This window comes from Symphalangus syndactylus, chromosome 4 (genome assembly GCF_028878055.3).
Source record: "Symphalangus syndactylus isolate Jambi chromosome 4, NHGRI_mSymSyn1-v2.1_pri, whole genome shotgun sequence".
NCBI classification, from domain to species: Eukaryota; Metazoa; Chordata; class Mammalia; order Primates; family Hylobatidae; genus Symphalangus; species Symphalangus syndactylus.
The window spans coordinates 12,992,374-13,018,972 of NC_072426.2; the positions used below are offsets into that span (position 1 = coordinate 12,992,374).

A 26,599-nucleotide genomic window follows, 5' to 3' on the forward strand; every position below is an offset into this window, starting at 1 on the left:
ACGTGCGGCGCCTCCCAAGTGTTGGCCGCTGCGCATGCGGACAGCCCACCCCCAGGAAAGAATTAGGAGAGAAGCAAGGCAACCCCGGAAGCACGCCAATGTATAAAACCCCGAGTCAAATGTCAAACGTCAAACCGCGCACTTGCATCTCCCAGGTGACCCACTTGGCCCTTTTCCAAGCATACTTTACTTTCATTCCTGCTCTAAAACTTTTTAATGAAGTTTCACTCTTGCTCTAAATTTTGCCTCAGTCCCTCCCTCTGCCTTATGCCCTCCATGGAGTTCTTTCTTCTCAGGAGGCTAGAATTGAGGTTGCTGCAGACCTGTACGATTCACTGCTACTAACAATGGTAAAAGCACTTGAATGTTTAAATTTTTTTATATGTTTCCCGCAAGTTTTGATATGTAGTGATTTCTTGTCTTTTAGTTCTTCATATTTCGTATTTTCCTTGCCATGTCCTTTTTAACCTAAGATTTATATTGTATTTTGTCTAAGTTACTGGGCATATGGGGCTATTTTAGTTATTCTTTTGTTATCATAACAGGTTTGTTGCCTGATGTACAGCAAGTAAATACACCGAGACACAGGCACACAGAAAGAGGTTTAAAGGTAAGCAGCTGTATGAGGAGAAGGGAGGAAACCCCAAATGTGCCACTCCGCGGAGTCTGAGGCTAGGGATTTTAAAGAGTTTGAAAGAGTAGTGGGCCAAGGTATGGGGACTGTTGATTGGTTGAAGAGTGCAAAGTGAAGTTAGGGATGAGAGATGAAGGAACTGCATTCTCATGTTGATTGTGTTCTTCTGTGAGGGTCTTCAAACTGGTTGATGTCAGCCATTCTGCTGGAATTCAGGATCTGAAAAACATCATAAGCAATTCTTAAATGAAAGCTTTATGATTCTAAGGTCAGATCTATATATAGGAACAATGGAGATGCACATGGTCAGTATCTAGTGCTTTGTGTCTTCTGGTTAGTCAACAGCTATAAGGGAGTGAGACAAAGTGCAACCTGATTAATACTTATGTGTCTGTCTAGAATCTGTAATTCCTGTTAACCCTGTAAGGATGGTTCCACTTTGTTATTGATTTTTAATTTTGTTGCATTAGTGTAAAAGAATATAGTCTGTATAAACTTTATGACCTCAATCTTGCATAATTTATTTAGGCTTCACACGTTTTCCTGCACAATTTTGTGAATGTTTTGTTCTCAGTAAGAATATGTTTTTCTGTTTATTAGTTGTTTAACTTAGTAATAATGCAACTCAGATCTTTTATTTTCTTTATTTACTTGATCTGTCAGATTCTGAGGGGGATGTGTTGAACTTCCTAATCTCTAGGTTAATTAATTCTTTTCCATAGCTCTAGCACATACATACACACACATATATGTATATATATATGCTATCTTTTATTAGCATATTTTTGTATTACTGACTTATTTTTCTTTCCTGAGTATATAATACTTTATACTTTACGTATATATTATCTTAACCGCTACTCTTTTTTTTTAGTTTGTTTGTTTTGAGACGAAGTCTCACTCTGTCATGCAAGCTAGAGTCCAGTGGCACAATCTCAGCTCACGGCAACCTCACCCCCCGCCCCACCCCCCCGGGTTCAAGCAATTCTCCTGCCTCAGCCTCCCGAGTAGCTGGGACTACAGGCACACACCACCATGCACAGCTGATTTTTTTTTTTTTTTTTTTTTTTTTTTGTATTTTTAGTAGAGACGGGGTTTCACCCTATTGGCCAGGCTGGTCTTGAACTCCTGACCTCAGCTGATCTGCCCTCCTCAACCTTCCGAAGTGCTGGAATTACAGGCGTGAACAACTGCGCCTGGCTAACTCTACTCTTTTGATGTTAAAATAACTAATTCCGTTTTTTTTTTTCTGGCCAATATTGGCCACTAACGTTTATTAGATTGCTATAATCTAATAAATAAAAATTAGAAATTTGTGTTATCTTGTGTATAAATCCCTCTTTTCTGTTTCATTTTTTAAATTTTCTATATTCTAATGTACTATTTGATGAGTTTTGATGAATGTATATACCTGTGTAACTACAATCCCAATTAAGATATAGAACTTTTGTTTCACCCCCTGAAAGTTCTCTCATATGTGTCTGTAGTCAATCCATTTCTCACCCTACCCCACCCTAACTCTAGCAAACTGATCTGATTTGTATCACTAAAGATTGGGTTAACCTGTTCTAGAACTTCATATAAATGGGATCATCCATTCCATTCTCTTGCACCTGGCTTCTATCGGCTCAACGTAACATTTTTTGTTACACATCCTATAAGCATGTATAGTACATTCCTTGAATGTAGTCTATGGAGGAAAATTGTTGCATTACATTTTATTACACTACATTACATTAAATGTAATTTTTAAAATACATTTTTTAAATGTATTTTGCCAGAAATCAATAAAAGCCATATACAGTCACGCACCACATAACAACACTTTGGTCCATGGTGGACCACTATATGATGGTGGTCCTGTAAGATTATGATGGAGCATATATAGAAATTTGAATATATGTCACTTGATACTAGCATTGCAGATTGAGTAGAGGAAATGGTTAATATTTAGTAATAGTGCTGGGGCATTTGGTTTTCCATATAAAAATATATATATAAGTAAAAAAGTACACATATCATCTAGGTTTATCTAACGCTCTATGATGTTAGCATAATGATGAAGTCACCTAACGACACATTTCTCAGAATGTATACCTGTCATTAAATTATGCATGATTGATGCTAAATTATGTGAGTGACCAGCTTATTTAGTATTTTCAACCCACACATATTTGGAAGGCAGCACATTATTCAAATAAATGTTTTCTAAATACTACATGATATAGAAAGAGACATGGATTTTAGAATAGACAGGTCTGGGTTAAGATCCTTTCTCAACTGCATGAGCTGGGTGACCAAGGCTAGTTGCTTAACCTCTAGTAGCTATGGGATAATAATACATACTGGCGAGGATATTGTTAGGTTAAATGAAATAATATTCGAACAGAACTTGACACATGGTTGGTGTAAAATGGCATTATGTTGAATTAAAATATAATTACTTAAAAATTTCTCTAATACTTGTGTTTGTTAAATTAAAATACATTACACTTTATTACTTTAAAGATGCCTGGTCACCAAAACTAGGTTGTAAACATGTTTCTAAATAGTAGATGCTGAGAAACTGGTAGTTTGAAATTGGAGCATATTAATTTCCTATGTATAAATGGGCATTTATAAAGTACTGAATACCAATTTATTCTAAAAAGTAATTAGACATTTGAAAACTATTGTTTGTACTGTTAATTTGCTTAGCAAACCTTTCCCCAGGTATTTGTAGTGATAATTCTCAGCTTCGCCTTTGTACAAATGATACTGATGAGAGTGTATCGTTGAGCTTTTAACCACTTTGCTGACTTATAGTGTCCACGTGGGACTAGTTGTTCATATATTGTAAAAAGTGATGGTATTTCCTTGGCAAAAAAGGTATTAAAATATATGAGAACATTGTAGATTTCTACCTGTTAGAAATCTAGATTTTTTTTTCTATCCCAACACACTTACTCCTCTTTCCTCAACCAACCAATTCACTGGTTACTTTGGCACTAATAAAATAATGATACGGATAATCATAATGGCTAATAGTTTTTGAGTACCTGCTATGTTCCAGTCGTTATTCAAAGAATATTTTACATACAATATTCCATTTAATTACCGAAAAATGCTACGCAGCAAGCACTACGAGTATCTCTATTTTCTGGAAGAAACAACTGAGGCACGAGAAGATGCAATAATTTACCCAAGGTTGGACAACTTGTATCAGAGCCTAGACTTATGATAACAATAGCTAATACTTATTGAGAACTTACTATATGCCAGGCGCTAAGTGTTTCATTAGTTAACTTTTTAAAAATCATCTCAACAACCCTATGACACAGTTACTATCATTTTACAAATGATGAGATTAAGGCAGAAAACAGTTATATAACTTACTGATATTACACAGCTAGCAAGTGAAGAAGTTGGAATCAGGCTGGTCTAGAACTTGTGCTTTATTACCCCTTAGTATTATCTCTCAACCAGACAAAAATATTTATAAGTACTTAATGTGTGTATAGTATTCTGGGGACCATAGAAGAAACATAACTTTGTTTTCTTTATTCGTGAACTTACTGCCTTGTAAGAGAAGTGAAAAGAAGACAAATGAAACCATTATGGGAAGGCATGAGTGCTGAACTCTTATTACAGAAACTAAAAGTAAAGGGTTTAGAGAAATGGGTATGTACTGGAACTCCAGAGTGGACGTTTAAGTACTCTGAGTGAATAGGAGGAAGGTGGAGAGAGGATACTTTGTAATGTGGAATAACCTATTAATTCTCCATAAACAGCATGTGTCTAATTACTTTCAGGGCTAAAACTCATTTGTCTTGTTATTTTTCCTCATTAGGGGAAAAATCACCTTCTTAGTATCTTTACAGCCCTTTCTAGTAAGATTAAATTAACTCTGTAAAGGTTTTTGAAAATTTTCTAATTCTTTACTCCATCAGAGTGAAAATATTTAATGTCTTATGACATTAACTGGAAAAGCTAATTTCCTTTGCCTTTAATTTTGGCAATACTTTCCTTCATATAAATAATGACAGGAGGAATAAAAATTTCCTGTGACACTTTAAATGTAAATTTGATTAAAATGACATCTCTTTATGCATACAGAACATTTATATGTTTTCGATCAAAGATACTTTTGGTAGAAAAAAAGAGAATTAACAGATTGGTTTAATGGAGAGTCTATCTGTTTATAAAGGCTTATAAGAAATGGTTTTTCCTTTAATCACACCAGTAGATAGATTCATTTAAAATAGACTAACTCAGCATGTCCAAAAAGGAACTAATAATCTCACTCACCAAAGTTGTTCCTTTTCCCATGCTCCTTATCTCAGATAGTTACATCTCAAATTGTCACCTACTGCCACTCACCTGCCCCTGCTCCCTCATTCTCTTATGCCTATCAACCTCAGGGGCTGAACCTGCCCCTGCTCCCTCACTCCTTTCTTTCTACCCATCAACCTCTGGGGCTGAACCTGCCCCTGTTCCCTCGCTCCTTTCTTTATACACATCAACTTTCTTTTTTTTTTTTTTATTATTATACTTTAGGTTTCAGGGTACATGTGCACAATGTGCAGGTTTGTTACATATGTATCCATGTGCCATGTTGATTTCCTGCACCCATTAACTCATCATTTGGCATTAGGTATATCTCCTAATGCTGTCCCTCCTCCCTCCCCCAACCCCACAACAGTCCCTGGAGTGTGATGTTCCCCTTCCTGTGTCCATGAGTTCTCATTGTTCAATTCCCACCTATGAGTGAGAACATGCGGTGTTTGGTTTTTTGTCCTTGCGATAGTTTACTGAGAATGATGTTTTCCAGTTTCATCCATGTCCCTACAAAGGACATGAACTCATCATTTTTTATGGCTGCATAGTATTCCATGGTGTATATGTGCCACATTTTCTTAATCCTGTCTATTGTTGTTGGACATTTGGGTTGGTTCCAACTCTTTGCTATTGTGAATAGTGCCGCAATAAACATATGTGTGCATGTGTCTTTATAGCAGCATGATTTATAGTCCTTTGGGTATATACCCAGTAATGGGATGGCTGGGTCAAATGGTATTTCTAGTTCTAGATCCCTGAGGAATTGCCACACTGACTTCCACAATGGTTGAACTAGTTTACAGTCCCACCAACAGTGTAAAAGTATTCCTATTTCTCCACATCCTCTCCAGCACCTGTTGTTTCCTGACTTTTTAATGATGGCCATTCTAACTGGTGTGAGATGGTATCTCACTGTGGTTTTGATTTGCATTTCTCTGATGGCCAGTGATGATGAGCATTTTTTCACATGTCTTTTGGCTGCATAAATGTCTTCTTTTGAGAAGTGTCTGTTGATGTCCTTTGCCCACTTTTTGATGGGGTTGTTTGTTTTTTTCTTGTAAATTTGTTTGAGTTCATTGTAGATTCTGGATATTAGCCCTTTATCAGATGAGTAGGTTGCAAAAATTTTCTCCCATTGTGTAGGTTGCCTGTTCACTCCGATGGTAGTTTCTTTTGCTGTGCAGAAGCTCTTTAGTTTAATTAGATCCCATTTGTCAATTTTGGCTTTTGTTGCCATTGCTTTTGGTGTTTTAGACATGAAGTCCTTGCCCACGCCTATGTCCTGAATGGTATTGCCTAGGTTTTCTTGTAGGATTTTAATGGTTTTAGGTCTTGAATTAATTTTTGTATAAGGTGTAAGGAAGGGATCCAGTTGCAGCTTTCTACATATGGCTAGCCAGCTTTCCCAGCACCATTTATTAAATAGGGAATCCTTTCCCCATTTCTTGTTTTTGTCAGGTTTGTCAAAGATCAGATAGTTGTAGATATGCGGCATCATTTCTGAGGGCTCTGTTCTGTTCCATTGATCTATGTCTCTGTTGTGGTATGAGTACCATGCTGTTTTGGTTACTGTAGCCTTGTAGTATAGTTTGAGGTCAGGTAGCATGATGCCTCCAGCTTTGTTCTTTTGGCTTAGGATTGACTTGGCAATGTGGGCTCTTTTTTGGTTCCATATGAACTTTAAAGTAGTTTTTTCCAATTCTGTGAAGAAAGTCATTGGTAGCTTGATGGGGATGGCATTGAATCTATAAATTACCTTGGGCAGTATGGCCATTTTCATGATATTGATTCTTCCAACCCATGAGCATGGAATGTTCTTCCATTTGTTTGTATCCTCTTTTATTTCATTGAGCAGTGGTTTGTGTACCAATCACAGACAAACAGAGAGCCAAATCATGAGTGAACTCCCATTCACAATTGCTTCAAAGAGAATAAAATACCTAGGAATCCAACTTACAAGGGATGTGAAGGACCTCTTACATGCTTATAATTAAGCAAGGAGCTTTTTCGTTGTTGTGGTATTTTTCCAGTTTATTTTTATTCTGCCTTCTTTGTTCTTTTCTTTGCAGCCTTGTTTATATCATAAGATACAGACACAGAGCACCCTTTGCCCTTCCAACAAGATAGTTGCCATTTTGATCTGCCAATCAAACTCAAGGGTCTGTCCTGAAAGTTGAAACAATCGATCATAGTTTGAACACTTGGGCAGTGTCAACTAATTTTAGTCACCAAGGCTGGGTTCATGTGAGGAGTGATTGGCAAGGCACTTGTCCAAGACCAAGCAAGGGTTATGACTGTCCTTATGGCTAACAACTGCACAAATAGAAACAGGCTGAGTCTGTGAACGTAGTTTCAACAAATTATTTGGAGTATGAGTCTGCCTCCTATCTGTATTTATTATTCCAGCTCTTGGCATAATGAGGATGAAAAAGTCTGTTTACTTGAAGCTTTTCCCACTAAAGGACAAGTGATGCTTTCACTTCCCAGCTCTGTGTGTACATAACCAACCATATGCCTAATTTAAGACACCACCTAAACAAAACCCCCAAACAACCCCTCACCCTAACCAACATGAGGTGTGTGTGAGGGGCAAGTTTCCTGGCTTTACCTTCCCTCTTTCATTAAATTTTTGTGATAGGGAAGGATTGAGTGAAATCCTACCTCAAAATTAGAATAAATACATTAAAAAACAAATATAGGAAGTGAAAAGTTTAGAGCTTTGGCAAGTCTCTCCTCTCCCTATAAATTGCTGCTTTCGTAAAGGAGCCCACCCAGAACTTTAGACAATACAATGGGAGTGTGTGTGTAGGAATCTTTGGTAAAGTTTCTGGATGGGAACAAATAAGCCTTTTTGCTACCTTTCAGTTGCCTTACACATCAGATACTGGCACCAGAAAATGACACACAATGAGATTATTCAGGGTTTATTGCCCTTCTTGCTTGGCATGCTCCCACCTGACTGCTATTGGCTTGGAAGCCAGGGAAATGTAAGTATGTCAAGATTTTATTGGGTCAGTGGCTGCCAACAAAGCAGCTTCCCAGTTTCCCAGTTTTTGTGCCCAGAATCCCATCAGTTCCATCTCAACCCACAATTCAGAGTAGGCGAGTGGTTTTCCTGATGGCAACAAATTGCCATTCCCTTATCTATTCTGTCAAGAATTGCCGAGCTTCTATAGTTGACTGAAGCAATGGTAAAATAAACTCAAGGTATTAAGAATACAAAATATAAAAATGTTGACCTTTAAAACATTTTTAATTAAAATATGATTGGTAATAATTTAAATAAATTTTAGATGTTTAGTTTTTAATTATGAAGATAAATGCACATTGTAAAATTTTAGAAATGACAACAGCATATCAAGTAAAACAATCCCTTCTTCCCAATCTCACTCCTCACTGATGACGTTTTAAGGATTTATCCCATCAGAAATTTTATTCTACAGATATAATCCTATTTGTAAATAATACATACACATGTGTACATTCTATTATTTCAGAAAAGGAATTGTAGGGCCAGGTGCAGTGGCTCATGCCTGTAATCCCAACAATTTGAAAGGCTGAGGTAGGAGGATCACTTGAGGGCAGGAGTTTGAGATCAGTCTGGGCAACATAGCGAGACCCTGTCTCTACAAAAAAATAAAATAAAATAAAATAAACCAGGTATTGTGGCATGTGTCTGTAGTCCCAGCTATTTGGGAGGCTGAGGCAGGAGGATCCTTTGAGCCCAGGAGTTTGAGGTTGCAGTGAGCTGTGATTGGACCACTATACTCTGAACTGGGCAACAGAGAAAGACACTGTCTCAAAAAAAAAAAAAAGAAGAAAAAGAAAAAGAATTATAGTATCGTGCTTTACTATTTTTTACTTAAATTTGTCATAAACATTTCTCCATGACATACATAGCACATCAGAGACAGATAAAAGTGATTTTTCCAATCTTTCTATTACACTGCCATGTAAATATACAAATGAAGATGTGAGATATAGACCTGGAATACCACTCACAAACATTTATTGAGTCCATTCTTTGTGCTAGACAGAGCTTGATTTTTCCCACTTGAGATAGTGCCTATTCACCTGATGCTAAGAAAGGTGAGAATTTGACTCTAGTTACTCTCAACACCTCTCCCACTCGCTCTCACTTCTCCACATCTCCCAAAATAGTTATATAACTTTTGTCAAACCTGTTTTCAAGTTTTCCATTATTATGCCCATGTGAATGTTACTCTCAGCTCAGCCACATGGTCTATAACTTCTCCTTCCTGTTTCAGCATTTCTGAGGGGCAGTGTAACAGGCAATAAGAGCGCTGACCCTGAACCCTGGCTCATATCTCATTTTCTCCATTACTAACTGGGGTGACCATGGGCAAGAATTGCAACTTCTCTGTGCTCAGCTTTTCCATAATAGTAGCTGCTCCATAAGAATTCTATAAGGTTAGAATGAATTACTATACACAAAATGCTTAGAACAGGGCCTAGAAACAGTAAACTTTATATAAGGTTTATTTTTTTTTAATTTTCATCATTATAGTCTCCCAAGAAAGGATATAAGGGAGGTACTTGTTTAAAAAATATTGTATTTTTATGTTATACTCTCACTTTATTAATAATTTGGCTGTGTATATAAATCTAGGTTGAAGATCGCTTTATTCACCTGAGAATTTGAAAGCATTTCCGTTGTTTTCTGGCTACATAGGGTTCTTTTACCATTCCATGTCCTGTTTTTTTTGTATGTAATCCATTTTCATTTGTGTTTGTTTGTTTGTTTTTTTCTGTTTAGTTTTGTTTTCTCTCTCTGGAAATTTTTAGTATCTCCTCTTGATACCTAGTTATTTCACTATTTCATAAAGATATGCCTGTATATAGGTCTTTCTTAATGATTGTGCAGGGAACTTGGTGAGCTCTTTCAAATCTGGAGATCACATCCTTTAGTTGGAAGAGTTCTTGTATTTTATTATTATTATTATTTATTTCTCTCTAGTTTTTCTGCATGATAGTTCTGGAACTCCTATTAGTAACATATCCACCTTCCTAAAGAAAGGCTCTGGTTTTCTCATCTTTTGCCTTCTGTTTTTCATCTCTTTACCTTTTCATTTTAATTTTGAAGTATTTCTTCAATTTCACAGCTCTTCTGTTGAAACCTTTATTTTAGTATGTTTCATATTTCATTAAATTTATTCTTCCCTGAATGGTCCTTATTATTTTTTATACTTTTACTTTCACTTCAGAGGTACATGTGCAGGTTTGTTGCACAGGTAAATTTGTGTCATGGGGATTTATTGTACAGATTATTTCATCACCCAGGTATTAAGCCTAGTACCCATTAGTTATTTCTCCTGATCTTCTCCATTCTCCTATCCTCCACCCTCTGATAGGCCCCAGTGTGTGTTGTTCCCCTCTATGTGTCCCTATGTTTAGCTCTCACTTATACGTAAGAACATGCAGTATTTGATTTTCTGTTTCTGCATTACTTTGCTAAGAATAATGGCCTTCCGTTCCATCCATGTTCCTGCAAAGGATATGATCTCATTCTTTTTCATGACTGCATAGCATTCCATGGTGAATATATACCACATTTTCCTTATCCAGTCTATCCCTAATGGGCATTTAGATTGATTCCATGACTTTGCTATTGTGAATAGTGCTGCAATGAACATACATGTGCATGTGTCTTTATAATAGAATGATTTATATTTCTTTGGGTAAGTAACCAGTAATGGGATTGCTGGGTCAAATGATATTTCTGTCTTTAGGTCTTTGAGAAACTGCCACACTGTCTTCCATAATGGCTAAACTGATTTACACTCCCACAAACAGTGTGTAAGCATTCCTTTTTCTCCACAACCTTGCCAGCATCTATTGTTTTTTGACTTTTTAATAATAGACATTCTGACTGGTGTGAGGTGGTATTTCATTGTGGTTTTAATTTGCCTTTCTCTAATGATTAATCAGTGATGTTGAGCTTTGAGCTTTTTTTATATGATTTTTGGCCACATGTAAGTCTTCCTTTGAGAAGTGTCTGTTCATGTCCTTTAGGAACTTAAATTTACAAGAAAAAAAAAGGCCCCATTAAAAAGTAGCCCTTATTATTTGTAATAACATGTTATAGTTTAATGGCTACTATATCTTATATGCTAATATTAGTGTTTTAGAATTGTCCCAGTTCTTTTCGTGGCTCTGTTACATCAAATTCTCTGTTTACTTGTTTGTTTAGATGTCTGTCTTCCACGTTAGAGGCTTCCCCAAAGAGTAAACTTCCACCTTCCTGGACAACAAAGAGAACTTGTAAGATCTAACTGCTTCTCACATCAACTTTTTTTTTTTTTTTTTTTGAGACAGAGTCTCGCTCTGTCGCCCAGGCTGGAGGGCAGTGGCGCGATCTCGGCTCACTGCAAGCTCCGCCTCCCGGGTTCACGCCATTCTCCTGCCTCAGCCTCTCTGAGTAGCTGGGACTATAGGCGCCCGCCACCACACCCGGCTAATTTTTTTGTATTTTTTAGTAGAAACGGGGTTTCACCATGGTCTCGATCCCCTGACCTCACATAAACTTTTAACCAATCATGCTGTTTTTACTTCTGCCCCTGACCTTTTGTTACCTGATGTAATGCCTACATTCCATAGCCAAAGTTTTGCCCTTCTCTAACTTTGCTTATCTTTAAGAAACAGGATGTCTACTGTAAGAATTTCCCTTTGTAATCAGACCAGCTGAGACTGGTTGGAACCAAGATGGCCTATCAAATGACTTAAAAAGACCTTACGCTTCATTATAATCTCATTCCCATCTAGATGACACTCTCACCAGTGCCATCACAGTTGATAATCACCATGACAACAACTGGAAGAAGTCATAAAAGGGAAAAGGGAAGACAGCACAACTGGTTCAGAGAAGTCTACCACCCTGTTCTGGAAAAGGCATGAATATTGCTCCCTTTGCTTTCACTGTACAAACCCTTCATTAGAGAGACTCTATATTTTAACCTTGTCATCCTTCACGAATTGAGAAGTTGATTTGCAAGCCTCATTCCCACTTCTCTATTCCCTGGCCATTGAATAAATCTTGCTTTGTTTGATGCTCACTTTTGGTTTCACGTATTTGCTCTGCAATACGTAACTGGAAACATCCCATCTTTGGGGCTACCGGGTTCATTAATAATATTTTGCTTTTATAGAACCTTGGAACCCCAATTCCTGGGCCTTTCCCCAGTTCAGTGACAGGAATTGTTTATGTCTTAGTGTCTTTCTGTCTTCTCCCCTGCAGGCACATAGGTTTCCCCACACTGTTAAGTCAATGTTCACTCTACCTTTTAATTTCCTTCTTCAATTTTTGTGGATATCTTCATCTGCTTCCATCTTCTCTAATGTTTTCTTTGTCTGTCTGTGTTATACTTTATTATTATTTGTTTGCTTATCTTGCTCTAGCCTCATTTTAATTGGCTTCCAGGGGAGACTAGAGATAAACATATGTGTTCAGACTATTATGTTTAACCTGAAATCTGTAACATTTTTCAATAAACACTTTTAAAATTCAGAACATTCATTCAGTGCCTACTATACGCCAAGCTCTTGGCTGAGAAGCTACTCCTTGAATTTTTAGTGTTTACAATGATTATTGAAAATATATTTCAGGCTTCATTAAAATAAGCTCCTTATGTATTTCTGCCAAGTAATAAATATATTAAGTAAGTGATTCATTTTGGCCTGTTGGAGTTACTGAATATGTCCAAAAAGAAAACATTTAAACAGTATTACGTTATAAAGTTTTCATAAGTCAGATTGCTTTTCTTCCAACTAGTGTAATTCAGAGTGCTTTTTACTTTTAGGTATTCATGCTTGTGAGTGTGTGTATGTGTGCAAGTGCATATATGTGTGTGAGTGCGGATGTGTGCATTTGTACCTAAAAGTGTATGTGTGAGAATGTGTATATGTGAGGTGTGCCTGTGAGAGTGTGTGTGTGTGTGTATGAATGTACATGTGTACAGGGGCATAAAAATGCCTATATGTTTATCTATGTGTGTCACTGCATGTGTGTGTGTGTGTGTGTGTGTGTGTTTATGGCACAAATAGGAAACAACTCTGCTGGTGACACTAACACCAAGGTCCTCATAATCCCTCCATGCTCCTGTTCCTCCACTTATAAAACTAGAATTGCTATTCATCTTGTAGATATTGAAATACATCATATTATAAAACACTGGGAATGGCTCTATTAGACATAAAATAAACGGCTGCCTATAAAACTGGGATTAATGAAATGTTAGAAGCAAAGGTGTTTTTACTCGTGAGGCTTATGTTCCACTCAGGCAGGATTACTGGGTCTGGATTTGTTCTTGCTTCCTGGAATTATATTGCTTTTCCATTTGAGAACCCAGTCTCCAGTTAAAGAATTATGTTGATTAGCTACCAAGGGGTTGCCTTTGTTCTTTGCCCAGAGGACTGGTGGCAAAACAGAGAGAGGAAGAAATTGGAAAGCAGCTCATCTTTAGTACTAAAGGGCCTCCAGGGAGATCACTGTAAAAATTAAATAAAAGTGAATAAAGAAAACTTTCCTTAAAACCTTGCTGTGTAACACCTGGAATGTTCATATAACTATGCAGCTATCTATTCTACATTCAGAGATATAAATGAAAGACTTCTTTTAACCCGATAGCATAAGGTTTTAGATAACAAATATGCCATCCTTCAATCTCAAGTAAAGAAACACTTACTTCATTCAACAGTTAAGTGAGCTGCTATCTGGCCCTCATTTTATCTGTGATTTAAAAGGACTATCCAGGCCTGTGTTGTCCACATCACAGACTACCAATATAAAATGCAGCAAATGGGATTTTTATCTTTCAGCACGCCTCAGAATTGTTGCACAAGATACACTTCTCAGTCTGCATATCATCAATCTAACGCAAACTATTATCTCTGCACAAGAGACTAAACCGAAAGCTCTTATGCTCAGCATCATACGTAAACATCCCTGACACTCACAGTTCCCGGGATTCCTTGAAACTCTCTGGGCCATGCAAGATGTTCCATGCTGTGACAAACCTGGGCTGAAAGTAAAAGGGCACTATCTCATGAGAAGTTTGTTGACAGGTTGGGGAGTGAACATTTCACCAAAAATCAAACAGTGATTTGTTCCCAGGCTTCCAAATTAGCTGGCAAATGCTGGCGTATCAGTAGTAAGATTATCCTTAAAAGTCAAGATCAAGGTTCATACTTTTGTTTCTTGCAATTAAAAAGATATGCATGGAAATCTTATATTGTTTTCATTTGCTAGCAATATTATTTACAGATTCTAAAAAAATTGAATTTAAGTCTCTTTAAAAAATTATAAGAATGTTGTATCTTTGGCAAAGCCCAGAATAATGCGGCAACTTCCACCACCATTTTGACCTTGTATAATTTGACATGTTATCTTGCTTTTTAAAGTTTTCTTCTTACAAAACCATTTTCAGGGTGAATGTTCAACACAGTTCTAACTTTTAATATTTAGTGCCCTCCTGTTCTTTGAATCACTGAGCTCATTTTCTCCTAAGTTAGGGACCTTTGATAATCACATTAGAAATATTTGTTGGGTCTAAAGTTTCTAGTCTTCTCCAGCACTCACTTTGTAATAAATGAATAAACCCCTTGATTTCAATAGTAAGCGGTGAGTGAAGCCTGTGGTTCTAGCAAGGTGTCTGCGAAGTCAGGTCACATATTAGATACCTCTCAGGCAATTAGCTTGTCCGTAAACTGCTGGGACACGTTCTCTGCTCTCACAAATGCACTCTAAAAGACATAAGAGAATCCAGAAAGGTGTGTGTGTGTGTGTGTGTGTGTGTATAAAACTTTACAAATTAAATTAAATTATTGAACTTTCTGTGTTACTCAATGTGTGCCTTGTTTTGAGAGAAAGTGACAGCATGTTACTTTTTAAATCAACTTGGTTCACTTAAAGATTGAAATGTAAAGAAAGAGATTGATCGCTACCATAGGTTCTCTGTTTCATGTATAAGCTTCTAGGTTAACATTGATAGTGTAAATATTAAGAAAAGGGCTGTCGTAAAGTATGAAAAGGGAGTAGATTAAATGTATCAAGTTCATACAGATATCGGGAATGTTAAACCAAAGAATTCAACACAATTGAGATAATCAAATTGTTCAAGTAAAACACCTGTAAAGACATGCTTTTTATTATTTCAATAATTTGAAAGAAGACATTTTTCTACTAGACTTTTGCAAATTGGTGTCAATTCCACTGTCTCTAGATAATAACAAGATGAATAGACCCCACAATCTCAAGAGGACCTCTTTGGCATTTGTTTTCTGAAGCCTTGGAAAGTCTTCATTGGCCATACTAAGTGAGTTAAAAAACCACATATTTATTTCCAAATACTTAAACTGGTTCTGGCCAGCATCTATTTTGGGAATTGCATGCTGCCAACATAAAGAATTCCCCACATCATTTCTGTTATAAAGCTATTCTTCATTTCCTGTCCTATAGTGGAGCTGTGCTTTCATTTTTTATTTCCCTCATGAATTTGGCTGTCTTATAGTGAGGAGGGAGAAGTAGTGATTTCTTTATTTTGAGGCCATCTTTCAGACAGTAAGCTGCCAAACTCATTCGAGTATTTTCCAAGAACTGGCATTCTTATACTTCACCTTTTAGCTGTCCGGGAGATATCCCAGAAACTTCATTTATTGGGTACAATAAAACTCATGGCTTCAACATAATTCTTTTCCTATAAAAATAAAGGTATGTGCAAGACATATTGAGAACAGCAAATATGTAGATAAAAGGCTAACAGAAACTTCTTCTCTTTCCACCCATGACAGGCATCAGCAATGCTAACATTTGCTAGAAACCCACCATGGCTGTGATGCTCAGTGGCATCACAGCTTGGCTATGTGAATTACAACCCAGTTTGAGGTCTCAATGTATATTGTGCTGATAGAGCTAAGAATGAGCACTAATTTCTGCTCCAACCAAAAGGGACTGTGAATCTGTAGTATACTCTGGCCACTGAAACACAGCAGCAGGCCTGTGAGAAGCAAGCCAAGAACATCAGACTGAGGCAAAGGGAAGGCACCTTTTGTCCCAGAATCAGTACTTGCAAATCTTTCTAGCATGGTAAACCTGCCCTGACATTTTTTAAAATATTTATTTTAAGTTCAAGGGTACATGAGCAGGTTTGTTACATAGGTAAATGTGTGTCATGGAGGTTTGTTGGGTAGATTATTTCATCATCCAGGTATTAAGCCTAGTCCCCATTAGTTATTTTTCCTGATTCGTTCCCTCATCCCACCCTCCCCTCTCCAATAAGCACGAGCGTGTGTTGTTCCCCTCTATGTGTCCATGTGTTCTCATCATTCAGCTCCCACTTATAAGTAAGAACATGTGGTATTTGGTTTTCTGTTCATACATTAATTTGCTAAGGATAATTGCCCCTGATATTTCTAAGGTTTTGGTAAAACTACCAATGGAGGCCCATATACCATATGCTTAAATATTTAAAATGTATAAAGCTAATAAACAAATACATAATATATTCTCTCCTTCTACCTTGACGAGTATATCTTCATGATGACATAAAAGGCAAGGTTCAAACTGAGAATTCTTGGACTTTGTAGAGTTAATTTAGACTGTAATGTGAATAACAAATTTGAGGAAGTAGCTTTTAATGGGGAGGGGTGGAACTGTATTACAGTGTCCTGATGAAAGACACAGAGAAGATATGTGGAAACACTGGGACAAATATAGCACTTTGTAACTTTGTCAAATGCAGTTTTGCTGTGCTACTTAGAATAAAAATGTCAGACACAGAAATACCTCTACAGATCTTTTTCCAGAGGTCTCTTTTGGGCCTCGTTTGGGCTTTAAATGAGGCCTGCAGGTGTGTTTGGCCAACTCAAACCCTAGTCTTTCTTTCCATCCCCTCTCTCACTGCTTCGCCCTGGATGGCTCCAGGCAAATGAGAGAGCCCTGTCTTCCCCAAGCCCACACTGTGTTGTCCTGTTGTCCCTGGCTGCCTGGAGATTTTCTCTGCCCTCTACTCCTTGTCAGATCATCCAACCTTCTTTGCCTGTCCTACCACACTCAGTTTAAACGGAAAGAGGAAAGCCTTCTCCTTCAAGCTTTCCTTAGGCATCCTAGAATTGACCGCTTTCTCTTTGGATCACGTAACCTGCCCTGTGTCTCCCTACACTGCTTTATCCTGTTGGTCTTTGAGTACTTGTCCTGTATCATTACTAAACTGAGTGCTCCCAAGGTGGATATGTTGGCTCAGTCATCTTTGTATATCACTCTCTATAGTTCCAGGAGCGTATTAATGCACAGATAACGTGGTTTTGTTTTGTTCTGTTTTTTGAGATAGAGTCTCACTCTGTCACCAGGGCTGGAGTGCAGTGGCATGATCTCAGGTCACTGCAACCTCCGCCTCCTGGGTTCAAGCGATTCTCCTGCCTCACCCTCCTGAGTAGCTGGGATTACAGGCATCCACCACTACGCCCAGCTAAGTTTTTGTATTTTTAGTAGAGACGGGGTTTCACCATGTTGACCAGACTGGTCTCGAACTGCTAATCTCATGATTCGCCTGCCTCTGCCTCCCGAAGTTCTGGGATTACAGACGTGAGCCACCGTGCCTGGCCAATATGTTTTAAATTAAAGATGAACAAGTAATGAAAATGAGCTTTCGACCTGAAGAACCTTATCTGCTATTTGAGGAGATAATTCTGAAACACAAGACAATATGTAATTAGATCTTTGTTTCATCATCATTGTTGCTATCGTGTGATTAAAGCTGGGTGGCAAGTCCTATGCTTGGGATTTTGAGGAGAAGATCTAGAGTGCTGCAGTGATGGAAAGCCTTCATAAAAGAATTGGGCATGAACTTAACCAACTTAAGAACAGAATATAGCACACAGTAATAATACTGGTAGCTAACGCTTACTGAAAAACATATTTTGTGCCAGACATTGTATCAAGTGCCTAATTGCATTTAATTCTCCTAATATTCCCGTAGTAACTATTTTTATCCTCATTTAACTGTTGAGGAAACAGAAGCTTTAGCCTTAGAGTCATTGACGACTATCCCAACATCAGGGTAGAGTTAGAATTTGAACTGCTGTTCCATGTTGCTTTCAGGAGTAAGTGCTGATAAACGGGGGGATAAAAATGGTTTGCTGAATGAATGAGTAATCAAATAATAGCTAATAGGAAGGCAAGCAAGGGGTGGGGATTCCAGTAAAAAACACAAGGCTATGAGGAGACTGGCTTTGAAGTCACAGAAAGTTTACAGTGGGAAGATTAGGGAGAGGAGTTTTATTCCCAACACAGGATGAAATGAAATGTGGATTCTTTTTTAAACTTTTATTTAGTTTCAGGAGTACATGGACAGGTTTGTTATACAGGTAAATTGCATGTTATCGGGGATTTGGTATGCATATTATTTTATCATTCAGGCAATCAGCGTAATACCCAATAGGTACTTTTTTTTCAATCCTTACTCTCCTCCCACCCTCCTCTCAAAAATTTGTCATTTTAAGAGAAGAGTTGTTTTTTCACTTTGATTATTGTTCAATTTTATATTCTCCCTTGTGTGTTATGATTTTATCAGGTTGGATTCTTCAGGTCACTCTTCTCATTGCCCAACAGTAATTGTTAATCTAAAGTTATGGCTTGAAAAAATAATTCTCAACAAAAATTCACCAGACAATACCATAGGTAAGGAAACATTATTTGCTACCAGGGCTACTAGAAACTATTCTTCTTCAAATATATATTATTAGATTTACCTAATCAATAATTTTTCCTTTCCTTTATAAATGCCCTAAATATGGCTTGAATAGTGCTAAGGCCTTTTGTGAACATTAAGGATGTTATGGGATTTTTTTTCCTAGGATTCTTTAAGTGTTTTTGGAAAGTAATACATCATATACAAATGGAGGTAAAACTTCAAGTTACAAGCAGTATTTTATTACACAAGGAGAGAAATGTATTGTTATTTCATTTTTCTAAGTTTGCCCTGTGGCTTCTTGTTACAGGGCATCTGGTTATTTCTGTCACTGTGTTCCACATTTCTGACAAATGACTTAACACATGTCTACTCTGAACACTACAAACTTGGAAAAGTAAACCCCACTTTGATTTACCCACCACCTACCCATCCATCACCTGGGTAAGGCTGTGTGCCTCACAGTATCATCTCCTTCAGAGTTCTGCCAGAAGCTGGAATATGGAGCAGCACCAAGGGACAAGCAGATAAGGGTGTTGTAAAAGGTGTCAGTTGATAATGCACCTTAAACAATGTTAGTTTAATATCTCAAACCCATAAAATATATTCAATTTTAGAGGAGGAATGCAATGTGCTTGTCAAAAAAATATATTGGCTTTGACTTAAAAAAAGATTATGACACTCTGTATGTTTTGGTGGTTATTAATATTTGTTCTTAATTTGAGACCAAGACTAAATAGAAAAATATCATAATAGTCAAATACATCTATCCAGGAAATGAGGGTGAATGGGGACATGGTGAGTGATAATTAAAGAGTAGGAAGATAAAACAACTTTGGGGAAAAAAAAAAGGGAAAAATTGGAAAGGAAAAATAGGTATGCCTTGAATTCCTTATCAATATTAATAATAGCCAACCTTTACTGAGGGCCAGGCACTGATTTAAATGCTTTACAGATAATATTTTATTTAATCATCACAATAATCCTTTATTATTATCTCCCTTTTATAAATAAGAGGAGTCCGGCATGGAGAGATTGAATGGCTTATTTCGACTCCCACGCAAGTCACTGTGTGTTGGCAGCCCCACCCTCCCCACTACACACCACTTTCTTAATGCTCCTTAGAGGAAAGTCAACTTCCTTAAAAGAAATTCTCTACTACTGTCCTCTGCCGAAGAATCATTCACCCTGCACGTGGGCTCCCAGCCTAAATCCGACCATCCCTCTTCTAGGGCTGGACTGAATGTCTCAGTTCAAGGCAAAGAATGGCTTCTGCATAGACAGCCCATTTCTCTGCTCCTAAAAGTGGCTAATAGCAGGTGTGGAGGTTGTTCTTCGTAATCTCCAGAGCTCTCAAAATAAATGTGTGTGTCACTCCCAAAAAAAGAAATGTGTGTATGTGTCACCCCTAAAGGACAGAAGCTATTTGGCGTGGGAAAAAAACATGAGCTAAGATCTCAAATGATGTAAATTTTTTAAAAATAAAAAACAGCACTTTTACAATCTTGAAATCATACATTCAAAATTTCTCTTATAAATAAAGAAGCAAATGCAGTATTCTCTTTTCTTCTTAGCAGCACCTCCTCCTCTCCATGTTTGGATCATAATATAGCTGTGTATATCACATAGAGTGGATCAAAAACAATAAATGACTATTTCCCCCAGATTAACTTTTTCCTTATCTTTAGAGGTTTTGCATTTTAAAAGTGTGAGAACTGTATATATACACTCACAGACCCACATTTGAGCTTCTTTCTCTGTATTTTATAAAATTTACCTTTGGGGTAATCTTGTTATGAAAATTAGTATATGAGGCCCACATCTCATCTTCTGCCCTTCCACTTACCCCTTTCCGTACATATTTTAAAGGTAAGGGAGTAGAGCAATAACATAAACTTTCAAGAATTTCCCAGTGGCTTTGAACTGAGGCAGAAGTAAGTTTGAATCACAGCTCTGCCCTTCCTAGCTCTGAGACCAAAAGAAACTTTCTGAACATCAGTTTGCTTGTCTGCTAAATGGGGCTGTTGGGAGGAATATTTAAGAAAATAGGCTGAGTGTGGTGGCTCATACCTGTAATCCCAGCACTTTAGGAGGCCCAGGAGGGTGGATTGCTGGAGCTCAGGAGTTTGATACCAGCCTGGGCAACATGGGAGAACCTGTCTCTACTAAAAGTACAAAAAAAAAAAAAAAAAAAGTACCAGGAGTGGTAGGACCTGTGGTCCCAGCTACTCCAGAGGCTGAGGTGGTAGGATCTCTTTAGCCCGGGGTGGCGTGGGAGTGGAAGTTGCAGTGAGCTGAGATCGTGCCACAGCACTCCAGCCTGGGTGACAGAGCAAGACCCCATCTCAAAAAAAGAAAATAATAATAATAATAAAAAGAAAACATAGAGAAAGTCTGCATATGCATGTACCCTGCACATAGAAGGTGCTTAATGCATGATGATCCTTTATCACAAAGAAGTTACAAGCCAAATTGTATTTAGACCTCAACACCTCCACACATACAGGCTCCAGCTAAACCCCAAGAGAAATATTGTCCTATATAAAACAATGTCTTGGTGGGGAAAGGTTTTAATGATGTCTTCTAACAGTGCTTAAGCATTAAAATGTCTTTCTTCCAACACCTTTTTCCATTTTGTTATTGACAAATGCCACCTCCCAAGTGATGAGCAGGCAACACATGATCTACGAAAGAGCAGGCTCTCCATTTCTCTCACCACTACATTTCTTTGGAGGAGCGGGGTAATTAATATTGAGACACAGTCACTGCTTCAATCACCTGCATATCAATCAACTTCTGCAAGGCCAGAGTTCAATTAATTGATGTCACCCTGGAGGCACCGAAAGCAGTTAACAAGTCTCTAAACTTGGTGAAAAAACAAGCTGCAAGATCCAATCTCCCATAAATTCCCACTTCAGAGCTCCATCTCCTAATTTATCCTTCCATGCCAAATACCCCTCTGTTAATAAATACTTTGCAAGAATAACACATGGAAGGCAGGTACTGAAAGGTCACAGCACATCAAAACGAAGGATTAGGACATAATACTTTTTATTTATGACTATTAGGAAATACCATTTTGTTTTAAATCTTATACCATAATCCATTTTTAAGAGAAAGCATGTCTTATCTGGGAAGTTTCACAAAGTAACGCCTTTTTCACCAACATGCATTTCAGTATTTTTTCAAAAGAGAAGAAGGTCAGTGTTCCTGTTGTTAAATATGATTTGTTGACAAGCTGGACCACAATGAGTCATGTATGATGGCCTTAGGTATTACAGGGAGGAAGTAGCCAGGAGAAGATGTAGGGTGACAGTAGTGATGCTGGGTTGAGGTAATATATGTTACTTGGTAAGGTGAGGGAAAATAGGTCAACCAATGCTGTTCTCTGGCCGTTGACTCAGAAGCTGAACCCAAAGCACCTTGGCTGGGAATCTCTTTTAGATAGTCTCTCTGGAAACCTCTGAAGGATCTGGAATTGTCTTAGGTCAAGCTGCAATAACAAAATACCGTATAAACCACAGAAATTTATTTATCACAGTTCTGGGTCCTGGAAAGACCAAGATCAAGGTGCTAGCCAATTTGGTTCCCTGGTGAAACTGTCTTCCTGGCTTACAAATAACCATCTTCTAGCCGTGTCCTCACATAGGGAAGAGAGAGGGAGGGAGAGAGAGAGAGAGAGAGAGAGAGAGCACTCTGGTCTTTCTACAAGAGCACTAATCTCATTATGGGGTCCCCACCCTCATGACCTCATCTAAACTCATTTGCCTCCCAAAGCCCCCGCTTTTGAATACCATCACATTGTGGGTTAGCGCTTCAACATACGGATTTTGGAAGGAGAGTACTAACATTCAGTCCATAACAGGAGTTTGTGCTGCTTATGGAACAGAAAGGATGAAAGATGGCAGCCAAACCTTTCAGTGAGAGAATTTGCAGATGGCAGTTATGGGGAAAGAGAACAGTCAATTCAGTACTTATGGTTCAGGAATGACATCATATTATTTCTTTATTTTCCATGAAACCGACAGGCATCTTCAGGAATAATAACTTTAATAAGATCCACCACAGTAACTACACACAGTTAATGGGATTATCTCCACTTCTGTACCCAGGGGGAAACTGGGGAGCTTTTTGGGTCACCCTCTCATCTTCCAACCTTTTGTTTTTCTGGTCTCTGAAATATTTTGTTTATTGGCCTATGTGATATTTGCCTAGCTGGCTCTCACCTATGATGTAAGCCCCTTAAGATTAGGATTAATATTTTTTCCATTTTGAATTTAACCAAGTACTCGGAGGCATAAATACTGACATGTCAGTTTATATGGCAGTTCTTTTAGAATTTCTATATAGGTAACATATTTTACTTTTCAATTTGTATTTTAATTCTGTGCTTAGTTTAGGAGAGAATACTCCTCATAGAATCTGTCACCAATTTTGGAGCCACACTGTCATGTAAACAAAACCAATTTTTCTAATCCCCAATAAAGTAAACTCAAGTGCAAAAATGTTCAGTGTGCTTCAGCTTATGTTGAAAATGTATAAATACTTCTATGTCTCATAAAACACAGTGCTAGGCATTTTGTAAGCCATTTGATTTTGGCATCATTCATTTTATTTTTAGGCTTTCATTTAGAGACAGATTTCTGAAAACTAACGCTATTATGTGACACCTTTTATAAATCAGAGTCATGATATCACAAATCTATGGAGTTGTGAAATCTACAAAGGTCAACTGGGAGGGGTGAGTTGTATACTGACTTTTCATAACACTCTTTGGGCACCTCAGGGTTATATTCCATGTTCCCATCCTGGGCCCCACTGGGAAGGTCCTTCGGGACCGTTAATTTCATTCGTCATCTTTATAACATGCATTTTTGTGAGTTTGACTGATATAAAACTTATTTTTTCCATTTTTATTTATTAGAAATTATAAGAATGTTTAACATACACAGATTTATCTTGCATAATAACTGCTGGTTAGCCTTTCACTAAAGCAACTTTTGAAAGGTTGTATCACTTTTCCCCTTTTCACTCAATTTTTTTCCTCGATGTAACTATTTTTCCCCAAAACTCACTTAATCATTATAAGTCACGTATTCACATTATGTTTCAGGCAAAGATCCATTCACCAACTTACTTGATAACAGCAGTTTCTAATAAGAGTATCATATGGAATAAATTTGAATTGCCCTGTGTGGATGAACCCAAAGTATTTTTCTTTGCAAACATACATAAGATGAGTGGGATAAAAAGGTAGTATTTTCTATGATTCTCTCAACCACTGTATGTGTGAGCTATTTCCATGTGTTTCAAAGCCTCCTGCTGTATAGCATCTATCTTGTTCTAAAGATGTGTTTGTGTTATAACTTGTGTGTGTGTGCATGTACGTAAGCACGTGTGCCATAGGTAGATTGTTGCAGTAATGGTGCCCAGTTTCTTCAAACTTTGCTTTATCTACACCTTTGGGTGGTCCCTTCCACTTCAGCAGAGCCTGGCTGTATCACTTGCTTTGGCCAGTGGGAAAATAGCAAATGTAATGTAATCAGAGGCTTGAAAAACACCTGTGCAATGGGGCTTGCCTTTCCTTCTGCTTTGGAACCCTGACACCATCAGGGTGAGGAAACCCAGGCCAGCCTCCTGGAGGAAGAGCGAAACATGGAGCAGAGATAAACAATCCTAGCAGAGGTGCTCTAGACAAGTGGTTCTCAAAATGTGATTCCCAGATTAGCAGCAGCAGTATCCCTTGTAAACTTGCTACAAATGCAAATTCTCCAGCCTCACCCCAATCCTACTGAATGGAAAGCTTTGGAGGTAATGCCCAATAATCTATGTTTTAAGGAGCTCTCTAGGTAATATTAATACATGTTCATGTCTGAGCATGAAGTCATAGAGCCCTCTGAGAACCACTTCTCTAGACCAACCAGACTGCCAATTGCCAAACACATAAGTGGGGCCATCCTAGACCTGGGGTAGGCAAAGCACACAGTCACAGCCATGTGTTTACAGATTGCCAGTGGCTGCTTTCACACTACAACAGCAGTGTTGAGTAGTTCTAACAGAGAACACTTGGCCTGAAAAGCCTAAAGTATTTACCAGCTGGAACCTTACAGAAAAAGATTGCCTACCACTGTCCTAGACCAACCACTTCCAGCTGTGTCACTGGCTAACAAGAGACATGAGCCAAGCTTACCAGGATTTTTAAAAACTAGCCCATCTAACCAACAGAATTCTGCAAATATAATAGTTTGTTGTTCTAAACCATTAAAATTTGGGATGTGTTTGTCTACATCAAAACATGCATTCTGAGTGCAAGATAACCAGGTGCCTAAATAAGGTTACCTGTCTGAAAGTAACTAACTCTCACTGCCTTCTAGAAAATGGTTCCTTTGCCCTTCACCTCCAACCACCCACCCATGATCAAGGCTTCTCTTTGTTTGGTGAGTACAATAACCTTTCCATTTTAATGTTCAAATTATATTTATTTAATTTACAGTTAATATTATTTCTAGAAATTTAATAATTCATTTGATATATTTTGCTATCTGTAAAAATCCTTTAGTATCTTGGATTCGAGTGGAACATATTTTAACCATTAAAACTAATGGAGATATTTGTGTAATTAAATGCCTTTCCCTTAGCAGATGAGTCAGCAAAAATAAAGTTGTTAAAAATATAAAATCTCAGAAGAAATAGAAGGTATTAGTGGTCATGTCTGTGTAGTGGGATTAGGAATGCTTTTATTTTTTGTATGATTATATATTTTATTTTCTCATTTAAGTATTATTTTTAAATCAGGACTCCCACACTCCACAACACATACTACTCATGTTAATTTTTCACTTGAAATTAGTCATGTCCTGTGTTCCAAAAAATATTGCATATATTTTACGATTTTAAATGACTAATGCCTGGGTTTATCTTTAGTACTTTATTATATGTTGAACTTGAGGTGTATGTGGTGGAAGGAGGCCTAATTTGAGATATAAAATGGATAACTCCAAGTTGATTTCAGTCACAGAGCAGGCAACAGAAAGAACTGCCTCTTTGGTTTGGCCGTGCTATGGTCTGAATATTTGTGTCTCCCCAAAATCCATTTGTTAAAACCTGACTCCCAAGGTGATAGTGCTAAAAGGTAGAGCCCTTGGAGGTGATTAAGTCATGATTGCAGAGCCCGTGCGAATGGAATTAGTGCCCTTATAAAGGAGGCTTGAGGGAGCCTTTTTGCCCTTTCCTCCATGTGAGACACGTATCAGGTGCCATCTATGAGGGACGAGCTCTCACTGGACACTGAATATGCTTTTTGATCCTGGACTTTTCAGTCTCCAAAACTGTAAGCAATAAATTTCTCTGGTTTATAACAACAGGTCTAAGGTATTTTGTTACAGCAGCCTGAATAGACTAAGGGAGGCCATTATACATGGCAACGAATGAGACTCTGAGACTCTGCTGTAGAGAGAAAGTGAAAAGAAAGCATATTTCCTATTTGATAGTGTTCTCCAGATCCTATGAAAATAGAAAAGGAGGAAGTAGGTTTTAATGGGAATAGGAAGGTCATAAAGAAAGACATTTTGTGTAGAATGAAAGAGAAAGTTTAAGAGCACTGCCAAGGTACGTTGAAAAATTCTCCTTTCTGTATCCTCTCAAATCTAGATGAGATTACCAGCCAGCTGGTACTGTTTAGATGAAGAACCTGTCAGAGACAGAGATACGGACAAAACGACTTGTCGAAACTTCCAGCCTTACGGTTTTGTTAACATGAACTAGGAGTGTGAGATTTAACAAGTAAAGTTTTTCCTTTTGTTTCAGGTTAAATATATTGATTCCTGATTATTCAAAGATGTGTGTCAGTATTTGGGATTGGTTTGGATTTCCACTCATGGACAGATCCTAATAGTATATCCTGCAAGCATTCTGTGTGCAAGCTTTACTGGGTAGATTGTTAATT

At 37.7% G+C, this 26,599-nt stretch overlaps 2 long non-coding RNA genes across 3 annotated transcripts in view; one reads left to right on the forward strand and one right to left on the reverse strand.

Annotated features, from left to right (window-relative positions):
• On the forward strand, window positions 1-25,077 carry LOC134736439 (uncharacterized). Of its 2 annotated transcripts, XR_010120435.1 has the most exons (4): window positions 1-155; window positions 546-610; window positions 15,190-15,282; window positions 25,029-25,077. It is a non-coding gene; the product is annotated as an uncharacterized lncRNA (long non-coding RNA). The 2 variants fall into 2 exon arrangements; XR_010120436.1 differs by lacking the exon at window positions 15,190-15,282 and having other exon boundaries at window positions 25,029-25,067.
• LOC134736440 (uncharacterized) overlaps window positions 596-26,599 on the reverse strand; it is a 49,437-nt gene continuing 23,433 nt past the window's right edge. Inside the window, exon 3 of the long non-coding RNA XR_010120437.1 lies at window positions 596-853. This is a non-coding gene — a long non-coding RNA (uncharacterized lncRNA). The remainder of the gene's footprint in view (window positions 854-26,599) is intronic.